The following is a 12,484-nucleotide window of genomic DNA, read 5'->3' as shown; positions in this document are numbered from 1 at the left end:
ATATGAAGGAAGTGTTTCATCAAACCAGCAGTTCTCCCAAGAAGAATGCAATGATTTAATATGTGGCCTAAGTCTGTAAAAACAAGCATCTGAACTTTTAGCATCCGAGCTAAAAGAAAAGAACTGTCTGAGACCGGAAGTTAAAATAACGGTTTATAGGACACGAGAGGTGGTCACTCAACAAAACATAAAGAAGAATATCAAAATGGTCTTACAAAAGCTTTGCTATTATGAACACCAATGGTCCATATGCGATGATTTAAAAATGGTGAACTACCTACTTGAACAACAAAGTGTATACACAAAGTACCCATGTTTCATCTGCTTGTGGGATAGTAGAGCAAAGCAGGATCACTGGAAAAAAGTGACCTGGGTTCCAAGGGAAAGCATGAAAAAGGTGCAGCGAACATCATTAACGAGCCAATGATTGACAAAGAAAAAACCATTCTCCCTCCACTACACATAAACTAAAGATTATTTAAACAATTTGTTAGAGCTCTGAACAAGGACGATTGGGGATGAGGTGATTGCTTCAAATACATTTGTAGATTCTTCCCTGAAAAGAGTACTGAAAAATTCAAAGCAGGAATCTTTGATGGACCCCAGATTTGGAAACTGATAGGAGATTCAAATTTCACAAGTTACATGACTGATACTGAAGCTTCTGCCTGGCACAGCTATGTCATGGTTGTCAAGCACTTCCTGGGCAACCATAAAGCACAAAATTATGAAGAACTGGTACAAAACTTGCTCCTAAAGTTTAAAAATATGGGTGCTACTATAAGCATAAAGGTACACTATCTACATAGCCATTTGCAAAAATTTCCAGAAAACCTTGATGATTTCAGTGAGGAACAAGGGGAGAGGTTCCATCAAGATATAAAGGTGATGGAAGAAAGGTATCAGGGCAGATGGGATAGACACATGATGGCAGACTACTTCTGGATCCTTCAACATGATTGTCCTGATCATCAGCATAAAAGGAAATTATACAAACTGAGTTTTTCAATGACTTCTTTGTGATTAGTTCTGTAAATTTACTGAATAGAGAATATATTGACATTAAGTATTTCAAAAATTTTATTTTGTATATGTAGGCATATCTAGTTTAATTTTGCTTAATTTCATAGTTTTGCTTGTTTCATAGTTTTCCATGAGGTAATTATTGAGGTCATTATTTCAAAAACTAGAGCCAATCTAGCAAAACCAATACCATATTTGGAATCTGTGCATCAAACATAACCTAAAATTACTTTAATCTGTTTGGCAAGAAAATGTTTGTTGACTAGTGTTATTGAAAGCTTTCCATTCATTGAATCACAACAGTCTTCAAAGGGAAACAGAAGGCCAGGCTCAATGTGGAAGAACATAATATCATGTAGTGCCTTCTCCCACAGTCCAGACAGAATCCAGAACACCATGTTCTACACCTATACACTAGAAAGGTAATATAGAGGACATGACAAGATGTTCAAACTTCAAGCAAGTCTCTATATTTCAGTTTTAGTTAAACTGTAAACGAGAGATTCATATTTTGTGATATGGGTAAGATGGCAATAACATATGGGAACATAATGGTAACACTGGAGAACAATTTTGAACAAATTTTTTGTTAACTTAAATTTTTAAGCTTATTTACACTAAAATAGGTATGCTGATTCTACAGTACAGTTAGTTTTCTTCTACCACATCAGGTTTTTATAATATAATAATCGCTTACAATAATGCGATTACTGTAGCATGGATTTGTATTGGCTAGTCATTTACACGCAAGACAGTGTGGTCAGAGGTTGTGCATTGCTCTATGTAGTGAATAGGCAAAATTTATTTTTCTACTTACACACCTATTTCCTTTCTTTCAGATCATGTCTGACTCTGCTGTTTCTCATTGTAAGTGCCTAAACAACCCTGACTCATTTTGTTATATCTGTGGCAGGTTCACCATTCCCAGTCAAAGGGCGAACATCAGCACATTTGTAGAGCAAGCCTATTTGGCATATTTCAAAGTTAAACTTGGTGATCAAGATAAGTCTTGGGCCCCTCATAAGGTGTGCAAACAGTGTGCCGAGGGTTTATGAATGTGGACAAAGGGAACACATGATAAGATGCCATTTTGTATACCTATGGTTTGGCAAGAGCCAGGAGATCATTTCAGTGACTTGTTACTTTTGTATAGTGAAAACTTCAGGATATAACAAGAAAAATAAATGTAACATAGAGTATCCTAGTCTACCATCTGCTATATTCCCAGTGTCTCATTCAGATGGTATCCCAGTGCCGGTTTTCGTTACACTACCCTCTCTTTGAAGAACATGATTATAGTGATGAACTAGGAGGAATGGAGGAATTGGGAATTCAAATCTTTAACTCAACTGAATGGCGACTGTTCATCAATAGCTCAAAGCGGGGCTTAAATTGTGTCCTCCTTCACAATGGCAATATATTTGGGTCAGTCCCAATTGGCCATTCAGTTTCTCTTTGTGAAGAATATGCAGACATAAAGAGAGTTGTTGCAATATCTCCAACACAATTGGGTCATCAGTGTTGACCTTAAAAATGGTATGCTTCCTTCTTGGTCAGCAACGCAGATACACCAAGTATCCCTGTTATTTGTGCATGAGGGCCAGCAAAGCTCGTGAGAGACATTGGGTGGAAAGGAATTGGCCTCTAAGATCTGCCCTAAAACCAGGTGATCCAAACATTCTACATGAGCCACTTGTTGGTCGAAAGAATATTATATCCCCGCCTCTGCTCATGAAACTGGGTTTTATCAAACAGTTCGTTAAAGCTTTGCCAACTAAAGGAGAATTTTTCAAGTACCTAATTTTGGCATTTCCTAGCCTGTCATTTGAAAAAATAAAGGCAGGTGTGTTTGATGGTCCATGTCACACTTACCTCTTCCCTTCTAAAGCGTACACGTCTCCTGTGCATGCGGGCAGTTCTGAAGCTGTGCGTTTTTAAGCTTTATCAATTCCGTCCAATCCGTTGCCAATCAGAAAAAAATCATTGCACATTGCAAGTGTTCGTGCAACGTGTCTCCATTGTGCCGAAGCCCTAATTCTGTAAACTAGTCCCTGTCCACATGGTGCTTAATTCAGTGTTTCCTCAGTCTAGCTCCTGCGTTACCCCCTCGTTGTCCAGTTTGTTGGTTCCTAGCCAACTTCCTGGTGCTGTTCCAGTGTTCCTGTCTGTCTGTGGACATTCCTGAGTCACCTGTGTCTCCAGCTGCTTCCAGTGTCTCCTGTGTTCCCTGTGCCCGCAGTGGCCCGTGCCACTGGTGTCTGTCTTCCTGGCTATTGACCTCTGGCATGTGACGTAGCCTATCTTGCTTGCTGCCTGCCTCAACCCTGGCTTTCCTCGACTATCCATCTGCTTTGTGATTTGGTACCGTGTTTTTCCCACCTAGGTGTGCCCAAGGACCGCAACCTGGCAGTAACCAGCCGCGCAACATCCTCACCATCAGAGGCTCTGGAGAAAACCTGGTTACTGCTTAGACTCTGCGCCTTGGCCCTTCTCAGGGCTCACACCACCTCCGTGCAATCCATAGCGCCCCCCTAGTGGTCCTGTCTCTCCGTGCGTGACAGTACACTGATTCGGCAGCTCATCAAAGATGAACATTTCATCAGGACAATGTCAGAAGTCGAAAAGAATGCTTGGTTATCATTCAAAGCCATTGTCCAGGACATTCTTGGAAACACAAGAGCAATTATGTACACAGAAATTGTCCAGAATCTCTTGGAGAGCTACAAAATGCTTGGTTGCCATCTGTCTAACTTCCCGAAAAACCTTGGTGCAGTCAGTGATGAGCAAGGTGAACGATTCCACCAAGATTTAAAGGTCATGGAAGGGCGGAATCAGGATAGATGGGATGTACATATGATGGCTGACTATTGTTGGAGCATCCGGCAGGATTGTCCTAACACTGAACACTCCAGGAAAAGCTTTAGTCGTAAATTTTTACCTTAACCGCTTACCCGAATAATTTTCAAATGTTTTACTGTAAAAATACAATAAATCAATGTAACAATAAATCTTTTGTATGAACAAAAGAAATTGAAATAAACTGTACATTTAAGTTTTTATTTTATGCAAAATTTAAACTGAGAGTGGTCCTAACACCCCTCTTTCCTATCCAAAAGCTGAAAAAAGGTTTGGATTATTATATTGCCATTTGTGTAATTTGGGAGTGAGGGATTCATCCACCTATTTAGAAGATAAATTGGCAGGGTCATGTGGCCCTCAGAACAATATAACTAATACCAGTCAGGTAATAGTTATATTGTTCTGAGGGCCACATGACCCTGAACAGGCACAGAGTTCAGGAAGTTATCTGTCTGGATCCACAGGAGATTTTTGTACTTGTCAAACAAATATACCAAAATATGTTAATGATATCCAAGAAAAGAGAAGTTATTTGTTTGGGTTTACCTAAAATTTTACATATATATATTAGTACATGAACAAAAGGTTGGTGCATGTACAGCCTCTGCCTATAGACAAATTTGAAGCCAGCATAAGCCACAAGGTTATTAATATACAATACTCTGTCAGGTAATTAAAAGGAAAACAGCTGCTATCTGACAATAATTACAGCAGCTTAGGAAATGGAATGGCAGATATGTGTGATAAAACCTCCTCAAAGAAAGAAAAGGTACCACCACACAAGTTAAATTCAGCTACTTCCATTTTTTTCAGACCTTCGAGGTATAAACCAAAGGTACTGCTGTAGGTAAGAAAAAAACAATTTTTATTTGTGCTATGGACAAGCTGTGTGTAAAACAACAAAGATGCATTTTAGGTGTCATTTTCAGAAGAAAAAACGTGACTGGTTTGTCACGAGTTAACTGCACCAACATCAAGTATGTTAGCCATGGGCTAATCGTGTCAGAAGGGGTATGAATAAGAAAAATGAATAGCCACTAAGATGCGTTCAAGCTTTAAAGTTAACCATTCCATTCCAAGTTAACCTAGTGGTACCCTCATGGCCACACTCTTACTTTTTATATATTATGCAGCCTAAGCAGACTAAATAGTGCTCTCACATATAATCAATGTTGTCAAAAGTCAGTAGCAAAGCCTTATTTGTTTTGGCTGCTGTCCTATGCAGAGATTCATTACTTTCAACAGATGACAGACATATCTAATAATACCAGCCTATCTTGGCCATTACTATGTGTAAGGCAAAATGGTAGTGGTAATGATGGAGAAATAACTGAACCTTGGGAGTAGACCACAGTAGACTAGAGTGCTTTGTTCAAACCTGAGGGGTTCATATCTTGCAGTGATTTCTGTAAACACTGGATAAAGTTTTATTTTAAGATCAGTTGTCTAACCTTTTACAGCAAAAGATAACCCTAAAGTAGACCTTAATGCAAAGATATCCTTTGCTATAGTAAACATTTAGAAAGATTATGTGTGCCTAAGAAGTACTCTGGAAAATGTAACTTTTATCTTGAGATCCTCTGAAAATTAAAAAGAACATTTCCTGGTATGTAAGTGTGCCTAAGCACATGTGAATACAGCCTCAGTGATGTATAACTGCAGTGTGGGAATGGGTTGCTCACATCATCGGTTCTCCGGCTGGCTGGCACCCTGTCAGCTGCTGGGCCTTCCCAGCGACTGTGCTAGTTCTTTAAGAAGCAGTGTATAGTAAATGACAGTGAGTAATGCTAAAATGCTCACTATGGCCCCCATTTATTCCCTAGACTTTATGTAATGAGCCTGATTTATTAAAGCTCTCCATGGCTGGAGAGCATACACTTTCAACAGTGAAGCTGGAGGTTCCAGCAAACCTGGAATGGATTGCTTCAAAGTCATTTGCTACTTGCTACCAAATGTTTTGGATTCCAGATCAGATCCATTTCAGGTTTGCTGAATCACTCAACTTCACTGATGAAAGTGTACCTTCTCCAGCCCTGGACATCTTTAATAAATCAGGCCCAATGTTTTATCCATGGGCATGGTACGCAGGTGTGAAAAAAGTGGTCACTGTATCACAACCAAACCACCTGTGTGAACCAGCCCTAAGGCACTGACTGCTAGTTTCAAAAGATTTAGAGTGAGATATGGTTATGCCACTAGTTTGCTGCTCATTTTTCTCGATGCTGGAGGTTCTGACATGGTAAAGCAAACCTCATAGTTCTCCCCAGAGTTGAGTGGGGGTGATTCATGAAATAAATAGAGAATATTCACTTTGTAAAGTCTATGTTAACATAGCTAAGTACATGAGGTGACCATCTATTTCAATCATCTACATTTCTATAAGCAAAAGTCTTTTTTTATTTCTCTGTCCAACACTTTGGTGTTCAAAGTAAACACAGTTTGTCTAAATAAAGTGAAAATTAACTTTATTATGTTTACAGTTTGTAATTTATGAAACCCATATTGTTTGTTCCCATTATGTTTTTATTGATCACTAGTGATAAATAAACAATATTAGCCCCACAGGAACTATTCCAAATGATGTACAATTAAAGATTGCCACCGGTGGCATTGTATATTTCTTGTGCCTGCATGATAATGGGTGTAATTCAGACCTAATGGAAGACCACGATCAAGGTTTTCTTATTAAGTTTTAAGATTTTTATTTTGACACCACTTTAAAAGCCACTGAATACATAATGGGTCTGATTTACGAAAAAGATTCAGTTGAGCATCAGTGATGGACAAATTAGCAAACTCTAGGGTCATGGAAATTATTATGCATCCGCCATGCTTGCACACGTGTGACAAAGAATAGACATGCGCTTAACATTTTACAATGAATATCCCAGGAATTAATAAAACCACATAATATGTGCACAACTATTGATAAAGGAGCCTGTAATAACCTGAACCCTTAAAAAGTCTCTGTGAACCATATACAGAATGGTATTATACTGCAGGTCAGACCAAATGTCTACAAAATAATGTTTGAGCAGTTGAGCGCAAATGGAGGAAATGTGGCCTCAGTGCTGACTTTTTGGATTACAAAGCCAGGCTAGAAGTCTTTAACACTGCACTCACTGTTGTCAAGCAAAATTACTTTATCCACTATTATATCCTCTCAAGCTTTCAACCCACGCAGCCTTTTTTTAACAATTGACTCCCTTCTAAACCCAACACCTGCTCCACCCACAAATCAGGCATGATGTCTCTGCTCACCATGCCACTTCAACCATACCCACCCCTTTTTACCTGTAATTCATCTATAACCTCCTTCAGCCCTGTTAGTCTGGATGAAGTCTCCTCTCTTCTCTCATCATCTCCATCTACTACCCGCTTGACCCAATTCCCGCTGATCTACCCCCTGCCCATTCCTTCACCCTGGCCCCTGTCCTAAAAAAACTTTTCAACCTCTCCCTTACTACTGGTATTTTCCCTCATGCCTTCATGGCATTATTCTCCCTATCCTAAAGAAACTCTCCCTACTTTCCAGCTACCGTCCTATCTCACTTCTCCCATATATTTCCAAACTTCTTGAGTGCCTTGTCTATAAAAGATTTACTGATTACCTGAGCACCAACTCTTTCCTTGACCCTCTCCAGTCTGGCTTTCGAGCTGCCCATTACACTGAAACAGCCCTTACTAAAGTGGCCACTGACTCTCTCCTCTACAATCTATTATGAATGCTGCAGCCAGACTCATCTATCCTTCCCACCGCTCCTCCTCTGCTGCCTCTCTTTGTAGTTCTCCTCATTGCCTAGCATTGAACCTTAGACTCAAATTCAAGCTCCTGTGCTTTGCCTTCAAATCCCTCCACAGTTCTTGTCCCAGTTACCTTTCTGACCTTGTAGAAAAATACCCCCCTAGCCTCTCTCCTCGCGACTCCAATGACCTACTAATGATTTCCTCACTCATACCCTCATCACACACATGGCTACAAGACTTTTCTAGAGCTGCCCTGACTCTTTGAAATGGTCTTTTTCGGCTGTCTCCTACTTTCTGCTCATTTAAAAGAGAATTTAAAAACCTATCCTTCAAAATTGACTAACAATTTTCTTCTGTCTCCTAAAACCTCACTTCTTCCCACCACTCCATATCCCCCCTCTTATTGTGTGTTACTTCCCCTATTTCCTAGATTGTAAGCTCTTCTGGGCAAGGTCCTCTGCTCCTCCTGTGTCACTGTCTGTATCTGTCTGTAATTAGCAAACCTTATTTAATGTACAGCGCTGTGTAATATGTTGCCATAATATAAATACAATTTAATTTTAATAATAAAAAGTGTGAGCATAATAATAATAAAGTGTCAGCATATAAAATTCCATACACTTGTAATACAGATTCCAATACCATATTCACATCCATATGCAGACTTGTTCTTTTCATATGCCTTTTAGGACATTTTTTTAATAGCGGAGAGTGGTGCAACCACTAAACCAACAACTACTACTAGGTTTATAAATTGAGTTTGCACTTGTGAGAATAATTTGCCGCATTTAAAACTTACCCTCACATTTTACAGTGATATAAAATAAAGCCCTTTGAGTCCTATGCTTTCTTGGCTTCTCTCTTCTTTCCAGGACTTGCAGTTCTGTATAGTGCTGCCATCTTCTTTTATCCTTGTTCTTGTTGACATCACCTGATCTTGAACTGCGCAAGTGCAAGAATGATCTTCCTCCAAATGTATGAAAAAGATTGCTAATCTCACTGTGCATGCGTGAGACTAAGCACTTATTCTTTGCATTCGAAAAAAGCCCCTTAATGCCTGATCTTGGGCATACGCAGAATGAGCAGTCCACGACCTCCTGGGATATGTGATGTACATGTGGGTTTCCCTTTCAGCCTTTACTGTCATGGCAGTAAAGACTAAATACAATATAATAAAAGAAATTACATAATGAAAAAAATTTGCTTTTTTTCATTATGTAAAAGGGTTAGCCACCCATTAAAATAATGTTAAAAATGTGGTCCACTTTGACCGATTTCAATATTCTTAAAGTGGAACTAAACCTGGTTTGTAAGAGTAATTTGCACAAAAAAATATCACTTTACCGGCTACAAGCCCAATTTATCCACAAACCCAGCTCAGTGTGTCTGGTGCTGTCTCGGCTTCCATTTTCTTTCCGTCCCCTGAACTCACACAGGGGCAAGATCGGGTGACGTGTCTTCTTCCAAATACCCCTTGAAGACGATCTTGGGCATGTGCACAAGATGCACCCCACAACCTCCTGGCATATCAGACACAAATACCCCAGGAGGATGCCGGTGTCACCTTTAGACTTTAACACCACGGTAGTAAAGACAGAAGAGGATGCCCCCCCCCCCAAAAAAAAAACACATTTTTTATCCTAAAACAAATTTTTTTTTATATTAAGATTTTATATAATGTTAAATATCTGATGATAGGCCTGCTTTAACTATTAAATAATAAAGCCCTGATAAATACAAGCTGGTAAGAACTGACACATAAATCCAGGTACCATAGACTGCTGACTATAGAAGGTCCTACCTGGAGAATTGCAGTTCCTTGTTCGGCCAGGAATGGCGCTCTTATCACCTCTGTGGACAGCAGGTAGGTGCTGAACCTTGGGAGAGAGCAGCACTATTAATGCCTATGGTCTGTATGGTAATGACACTGAGCTCCAGTAATACACACATATGTAATGTCACACAACCACAAGGAATACACACTTACTGCTATGGGAAAACTAATATAGCAGCATGCAAGGCACAGCGGTGTGCTCTCCCATCACTGCAGCACACGGACAGCACATAGAATACAATGTCTGATACACAGACTGATGGAGGGGGCAGAGAACACAGCAGCAGAAATCCTCCGGGTACAACAATCAAACACTGACCCGTCTCCCTAGGTTACCTCTGTCACTGTACAGGAAGAAGCTGATATCACCAGGCCAAGGACCGGGGAACAGACACACCCACCAACCAGTCACATCACACACCCTGATCTGCAAATATCTGATTGGACGAGGGACATGTCAGTCACAGTACCAGGGATCTGCAGCATCCCTATTAACTCATTCCTGTCCGGGTAGTCAGCCCTGCCTGTGTTCTAGGAATCAGAGCATCCTATACACACATGATATCATTTTACAGGAACCTGAGCACATGCATGCAGATCACTGGGCATAAGGGAAATATTGGGATGGATCAGATACAAAGGTTTTGCTTCCCTTACCATCAGTGTGCCTTTCACTGCAATCACATCATGGAAATCTCTTCTAGCAAGAACTGAGATTTCCTTCTCAATTATTGCTTGCTGAGAAATAGTTATTCTTATGTGTCAGGCAGGAACATGAGAATGATCAGTTTACCAAAATGAAAAAAAAAATTCCTGGCTTTACATTATATCCATATGGTTGAAAACTTAAATGATTTTGAAGTTCTATATATTCCATGTGTCCCAGGGCAGGCGCTCCAGGCACCGCAAACTTTTCTTCTTCCTGGTTCTTCATCCTACGTCACCTGACCCAGGCGCGAGACCAGGTGATTAAAAAAAAATTGCCGATCTCACCATGCATGCTAATTTTTCTATTTGCGCGAAAAGGCTCCATCTGCAGATACTCGGGAATGAGCTGAAGGAGCACCCAAGAGCCTCCTGGGATGCCTGACGTAGGTATCCCTAGAGGCTTTGCGCTTTCATTCATTCTCGATCACCTAGGCCAGGGGTCTGCAACCTGCGGCTCCAGGGCCGCATGCGGCTCTTCAGCCTCCTTGTTGTGGCTCCCTTCGGCTGCTGCGGGGAGATCTCTGATGGAGGATCCCCTTCCTCCCAAGACACTGCAGAGGAGGGGATTCCCTATCCGGTGTTCTAATGAAAAAAATCTACCAGTGAAATAAATCTACCACGGGGCGTGTACAAATGGGTGTGTACAATGACATCCCCCTCCTTTGAACCCCAATTCCTCTGGAATGGGGAGATGTACAAAACCCCCCATGTACTATGGCAAAAAAAAAAAAAAAAAAAATATATATATATATACATGTTTGTAATGGTCTTATTTCAGCACAGATACATTAAGGATTTATTTATAAAACATGGAATCAAACATTCCCTCAAACATTTGCTTGCAATCAGCTGTGTTTTGCAGAATTGACAGGCTTTGTCTCTTCTGTAGTAAAACAAACTTACCTGTCTGTTCCTTTTCAGACAAAAGAATCATCCTACTGTTTGCCTCTTCGCCAAACTTTACTTTTATTTTTTCTACACTTGTTGGGGAAATGCTCCTTCTCTTGGTGGTCACCAGGATATGACGTGAGATTACTACACACCTTCCATGCCTTAGGGTACATTACCGACAATGGAGGTATTTAGCTGTCATTTATAACTTGATGGTACAGTCTTGGTTCAACATACCCCCCAACTTTTGGGAATAGGGGGAATGTTTAGCTAAATTGGCAGGTGACATTTCACAAACATGTCCCTCTTTTGCTGACCATAAAATTTAATACTCAAAAAAATGAAAAGGAACTAAAAGCACAACCTATGACAGTATATTTACAGTATACAAAGGTGAGTATTGATGGTAATGATGTACACAACAGATTTCAATCGGTTAAACGCAGGTGTGATCCTGATGACTGATAAAAATTAGAACCACCTGTAAGTCTGTAATCACATTAACAAATAATAGAATGAGGTGAGGACACATTGAAGGACTTCAGTTTACACAGATTTAACTCTTTGTTTTGCACATTCTTGAAAATGTGTATCTGTTACATTGCCCTACTGGGACCTTTATATTCAAATCAAGAAGAATTATAAACCTGAAATCACATAAATTTGAATTTGACCATTGACAAAAAATACGTGTTTAAACAGCAAAGATAATTTACCTGTAAATATTTATTTTAGGGGGAACAATCAGTTCTCCTTTAATCTACACTCATGCACCAAATCAATCTTTATAGAAAAGTCTGTCTATCCCACCATTAGACCTTTGTATATGATCGTCATTACCTTTTCCATCCCATAGATGTCACTGTTTTCTACTTTTCATAAGAACTGCACTAATAATAAAGAATGATTTTACATTCTGCAACCTGAATGCAATGATGCACTTCAAATTATTATTTCGTAAAGAACTTCCCTTTCTATTTTACATACCTTTAATTTTTTTCAGCTTTAGATCCAAATCACAACGTACACTAAGAGCTACAAGAGTTAAGACAAACTAGAAACCCCATGGGTGCTTCATCAGTGGCAGCTATTAGAATACAACTTAAAAAAAATCATTTTATTGTATACATAATATTACATTGCTGGTTACAGTAGTTTTTTTTACTGCATTAATAAATAATCATAACAGAGCATTGTATTTAGACTACAGTTAGATATGTTTTAAAATTGTAGTATGATTGCTATGTTTGTGAATTGCTATCTAAATGGATTAAAATTTTAAATCAACATGATTTTTTTATGGTTAGTAGCATAAGACATAAGCTGTGATGTGTCATTCTGTCTCTATGTGCAGTTCTAGTTACTGTGGTAACATAAGTGTCAATGCCATTGTATATAATAATTGCAGACCACCTGCAGATT

At 39.5% G+C, this 12,484-nt stretch overlaps 1 protein-coding gene across 2 annotated transcripts in view; it reads right to left on the bottom strand.

Annotated features, from left to right (window-relative positions):
- WDR17 (WD repeat domain 17) overlaps positions 1-9,875 on the bottom strand; it is a 65,744-nt gene extending 55,869 nt beyond the window's left edge. The window contains exons 1-2 of one of the 2 annotated variants that reach the window (XM_072406075.1): positions 9,800-9,875; positions 9,431-9,506 (exon numbers count right to left, since the gene is read on the bottom strand). The gene's annotated coding sequence lies outside the window, so the exon portion shown is untranslated. Of the gene's footprint in view, positions 1-9,430; positions 9,507-9,616; positions 9,772-9,799 lie in introns of those variants that run through there. The other variant, XM_072406074.1, reaches the window with a different exon arrangement.
- Positions 9,876-12,484: the final 2,609 nt, after the last annotated feature.

This window comes from Pyxicephalus adspersus, chromosome 3, assembly GCF_032062135.1.
Source record: "Pyxicephalus adspersus chromosome 3, UCB_Pads_2.0, whole genome shotgun sequence".
NCBI lineage: Eukaryota > Metazoa > Chordata > Amphibia > Anura > Pyxicephalidae > Pyxicephalus > Pyxicephalus adspersus.
Note: the sequence above shows the minus strand (reverse complement) of the source record. Positions and strands in the feature narration are given on the sequence as shown.